The sequence below is a fragment of the Schistocerca cancellata genome, chromosome 2 (assembly GCF_023864275.1).
Source record: "Schistocerca cancellata isolate TAMUIC-IGC-003103 chromosome 2, iqSchCanc2.1, whole genome shotgun sequence".
NCBI lineage: Eukaryota > Metazoa > Arthropoda > Insecta > Orthoptera > Acrididae > Schistocerca > Schistocerca cancellata.
In genome coordinates, this window is record NC_064627.1 from 839,202,911 (window position 1) to 839,208,910 (window position 6,000).

A 6,000-nucleotide genomic window follows, 5' to 3' on the forward strand; every position below is an offset into this window, starting at 1 on the left:
GACTTAGACGTTTATTTGATGAATTGAGTTACTGAACGAGATGTGGCTGTCATATCTTGTATTTCTGAACTAAAAAACATTGTTCTAAAGTAAGTATAATATATTTCTGACATATTTCTAAGTGAATATAATAACAGCATGAACTTCTTTTACTGATCACTTTTTTTTTACTTTCGAATTTAATATGGAATCGTTATTAGGTTTAGATAAAATTATATCAAAAAGACAAAAAAAATCGTTGCTTCACAGATTTGTCATACTATGCTATGAAGTCACATTCACAAATGTTTCAGATTTTTGTGCATGTGGTTTAGCTGAATACATGTTTCTATTAAACTGTTTACTTTTCAAACCTGATATCCATGCCTCTAAGGAAATCATATACAGCATAACATTGACCATTAAACACAAATGTTAAATACTCAGAATTTCCAGGTACAGGGTATAATGGGAATAAGTGCAGATATTTCTGTTGGTGACTAAGAACAGTGTACTGAATAACATTACATCAGTATTTATCTCATTTGCAGACTAATAATTGTAGATATGTAGTAAAGTAGTATGTTTTAGGTTGGTTAGTACCTCCAAGTACATGTGACACAACATGCCTTAATGCTTAATTTCCCCTGGGCATCAGGTCAGGAGTTGAAGTGTGACACATGAACAGAAAACAGTTAGTCTATACTGAGAGGCATAGCCTACTTCATAGTGCAGTTACAACAATGCAGGAAACAATAGACAGTATGTTATGTTAAATGTTTGTGTGAAGACTGCTGGACACAGAAAAAAAAGCAACGAACACAGTAACGTGCATAGGCATCAAGGTACCACATGTAAGAATATGTGCACATGTACACACACACACACACGCACACACACACACACACACACACACACACACACACACACACACACACACATTTTTACTGAAAATTTGTTTTTCAACTCCATATCTGGTTTACTAAATTTCAAACTTGGTATCATTAATCATTACTTGAATACTGAATAAAATTAAAATTTATTTCTCTCCTACCATTATAAGCTGTCCAGCAGATACCCTTATTCTAAATCTTGTACTTCCTTCTGTCAAACAACAGCGAAGGCCTTACAATATTACAATGATTTTGCTTTCCATATTAATTATTTCCCTTGTTTTTGAATCACTGTAAATTTATGTAAATGAATGAAATATTGTAGAGTGTCTTATTTCTTCTGCTTAACAAGCTTTCATTAGTGAAATGTTCTTGGCCTGATACTTAACTACTCCTCCTTCTCTACAGTTGACTTCATCTGTTAATTCCTTTCTTTTTCTGTTCTGACACAACCTACACTTATTTCTTTTAATGTTCCTTCAAGTAAAAGTGTCTCTAACAAGAAATGTTAGGAAGCTATACAAATGCCTACTTTATTTTCATTCTGTCTTGTTCACAGTAAAAATATATATGGACCGGCAAGTGATGATTCTGTACCTTATTCTCATATTATTCATATGAACTATCAGCTGACATACTAATCATCAAATATATCTCCTGACACTATGTACCTTACCTTTTCTTCTTTTTCACTATTAGCTTCAAGATGAGTTTCATGACAACACAATAATAATTATAGTTTAACAATAACAAAGAGAGACTAAAATATGCCATTGTCAAAACCCTGTTTAAGAAATGTAATAGGAGAGATGTAAATAACTACTGGTCTGTTCCACTTGTGTCATCATTTCCCCAAAATTTTGAGAAGGGTTTGTATTCTACAATAGGATTTCACATGAGCAACAATAATATCCTCAGGAAATCACAGTTTGGATTGCTGAAGAGTTCTTCTACTGACAGTACCATTTATATGTTCACTCACTTTTCTGGAAAAAGTAGTGCTGGTTGGTATTTTCTACAACTTATCAAAGGCATTTGACTGTGTCAATCATAGTATTCCCCTATATAAATTGAATTCTTGTGGGATTGATGGTATAGCCAACCAAAGAATAGTGTCACATCTAACCAAAACAATGATGAAAGTTGTGGTTAGTAACTCAACCAATATAGTCTCAGGATGTTATTACAACTGGAGAGAACCTCATATGGGCTTCTCTCCATGTATCATTTAACACACAACAAGCAGAGCTAGTTCCTTTTCCAGGTGACTCTATTATTGTAATTAGTCAAAGAACACATATGGCAATATAAAAATGATAAACAATGTTCTTAAAAATCGATGATTCCTTTTTTTAATAGTCTCATCCTCAATTTTAAAAAGGCAATACATATTCACTTCTACACATCTAAGGGTGCTACAAAAACGATAACTGTTGACCCATGGTGAGGTAATAAAAAGGGTGGAATCCTTAGAATTCGTAAGTGTCCATATTGATGAGAATTTAAACTGCAAAGGGTACATTTTGGAACTTCTAAAACGACTTAGTTCAGATTTTAATTCATTACAAATCTTGGGGAGACAAAAATCTGCAAAATGACAAATGGCTCTGAGCACTATGGGACTTAACTGCTTAGGTCATCAGTCCCCTAGAACTTAGAACTACTTAAACCTAACTAACCTAAGGACATCACACACATCCATGCCCGAGGCAGGATTCGAACCTGCAACCGTAGCGATCACGCGGTTCCAGACTGTAGCGCCTAAAGCGCTCAGCCACTCTGGCTGGCTGCAAAATGACATATTTTGCATATTTACACTCAATAATGTCATATGAAATAATGTTCTACGGTAACTCATCTTTAAGAAATAAAATCTTTGTTCCCCAAAAAGTGCTGTAGGCATAATATGTGGTGCTCCCTCGCAATTAGCTTGTAGACATCTGTTTAAGGAATTAGGCATTCTGACTACTGCTTCACAGAATATTTATTCCATAATGATGTTTGTTGAAAATAATTCACTGTGGTTTAAAGGGAAAAAATGACATACATAATTACAATATCAGAATGAAAAATGGTACTCATTATCTCACATTAAGATTGTCCTTAGCACAAAAAGGGGTGCACAATGCTGCAACTAAACTTTTTGATCACTTACCTGGGATATAAAATGTGTAACAGACAGCAAAGCAAACTTGCAAGCTTCTCATTGACAAGTCCTTCTATTCTGTAGAAGAATTTCTATTATTGTAGTGTGTTAAAGATTATGTCTAGGAATCATTAATTCTCATCATATCTAAGCAAAAGGATTCAGAAAGTTGTACTTAGTAGTTCAACCAATACCATCTGGGAATTTTATTCTGACAGGGGAGAAATTACATTGTGGTCCCTGAGGCTTCATCCTAAGTCCCCTCCTGTGTCTCATATATATAAATGACCTTCCATAAAAAACTTATAAAAATTTATCATGCAGCAATATTTAGAAATTAATTTACAATGTGAATGGAAAGTGATCCACTCCATATCATTACAATTTCTGATGCTAAATTACCCATGGAACATGAAACTAGCTAACTAACTCGTCATCCATGTATTCTTCTCCTTTTGATGGATTATCAGTAATTTCTTAATTTCGTCAATTTGATGTGTATTGTACATTCATACTCATTTGTATAGTGTTTGATTTGCTTTGAACTACATATTTGTATGATTTTCTTGCCTGTAACTGGAATGCTGTTGACAAATTTACCTATCCTAAATTATTATCTTTCCATATGTCTAAATTACCAACATACAACCGTCAGTTGACAAAACATTTGTTGCAAGTATTCACTTATTTCTCTTCTGAGGTCTCCTTATTCTTTGAACACAGAAAGCACTGTATGTGTCTTACCATCAGCACTAACTCTTAACTTTGAAAGGACTGTTCCTTGCTTCTTCTAGTTCTTTGCTGTCAATTATGCTGTTTATGTTAGTCCTTACCAATGTGACTCTTTGTTTCCTACATCGCAAGTAGACAGACCCATCTGTACTGCATTTCAAATTTTTCAGTTGCATCAGTGTTCCTACTGGCATTAACTCCTTCTCCATTATTATTTCTTTATCACACATTATCGACAAACTTTTATGTTCTACTACTGTACTTGTCTCTCCACCTTATGGTACACACATTTTCCTCGGCATAACAGTTGCCTGTCTTCTCCAGCAAATTCAGAAGGGTCCCTAGGATTCTACCATACAGTACACAACGTTCTTTCTTAAGGTTTTGTGGTGATTTGCATAATGTATTTATTTTTTATCATTAAGTGGACAGTAAAGACATCTGAGTTTCATAAAGAATCCTGTTGATTAGAGTTTTCCCACTTCTTTCAGAGAATAGCTCTGCTTTCTGTTTAGCTTTCCACCAACTGATAGAAACATCCAATCATAGGCACCCACAAGGGAGGGGGACAAGAGGCGCACTTGCCCTCCTCACCCTAAAATCTGGAGTTTTAATGCATTGCAGGATTCCCATTATACATTTCTAGAAGTTATTTCCCATGATTCTGCTAAATCTCTCATTTAGCCATATTTTGACACCTAAAAAATTTAGTTCTGTGGCATGACACATCTCTAAACTGCTGAACTAATTTACATCAGAAATAATAATTTTATAGCCTTGCCCTCCCTGGGTATATTTCTGCAGACATCCAACCACCCTGTCATTATACTCTGTGACTAGTAAGTGATGAGAAACAAGACACATACTAACAACACTCTTAGTAACCATGGCCACAATTCCATCTTTTTTATAATCACTCACTACCTGTTTCCTTAGCTTCTGTTGCCTCTGACTTATATTTGGTAGAAAACTCCTATCAAAATTAAAATCCTTATTTGTAATCACCTTCAGGTAAATTATTTTGACTATTTTAATGACTATAAATAAATGAATATCCAATCATGATTTATGCCACTGGTTTGCAGACAGTTCCCTTGTGTAATGCCAATATGGTTTATTTTTCCTATTCATAAATATCCACATTGAAAGATTCATTCTGAAATCAAGTGTTTGCCCCATTTATAGACAGTTGACCCCATCATAATTTCTGTTTAGCACATTTAAAAACAGCAGTGTTTCGTGACAATATGCCTTTTCACTCCTTAGTGAATTCAACAGAATTTTATAGTAACAAAAATCACACGAATTTTGAATTTCTCATCCACATTCTGAGACACAATTTAAAAGAAAAATATGATCTGGAAAGAAGCATATGTCGCACACACAGAGTTGTAATTTCAATGTTGAGCAAACATTTTCAGTTTATACGATGTAAATGTAAATGTTGAATGACACTGTTGGCTTGGATATCCTATTGGGTGGATTCCAACATTTCTCATAAAGGGTGTTCTTCCTTCATAAGCGATGGCCACTCTCCTTGCAGACATGGGGGAGTTGTGTTGTATGTGTATTTGCAGAGTGGAGGTGAGTGTATTGGATGTATGTACAGTGCATTGGTGTGGTTGTGTTGTTTGATGATGATGAGAGAAAGGAGAGAATGAAACCCACTGGCAGTACATAGCCCACTCTTCTCGAATAGCACCAAGAGGGCCCTAGAGCTTAACATCGCATACTTCATGAGGCACTGCGGAGAGGTTTGAAATCATCATGTACCTCCTATCGATAACATTTTTATAGATGCACCTACATTATTAAATGACAATGTGATTCCTATAGTTATCCATCATAGCAGTTACATTGTAATTGCGCAATTTTGAAATCTTGAAACATCTATAAAAATTTTGTCAGTAGGAGGTCAACGACGGCAAAGACAGAAGTGTCTGCAGAACATAACACACACTCACATTCACACACACACACACACACACACACACACACACACACTTGCATTACATAACAGTGCCACTGTAATTACGTAGGGATGAATTGTGATCAGTTGAAATTCTTATCATTTAGTTGCATTGTGAAAAACACAATGTAAACCTTTGTTGCGTTGACATTACGATTGTGATGCTGATGTTTAATATCAGAATACATGAAGTACCGGTAGTTAAGAAGAAATGGAAAACTGCAAGGGGATTTAGGAATTTAAGAAGTATTTGAAAAATAGAGACTGGAAAGCTGTACACG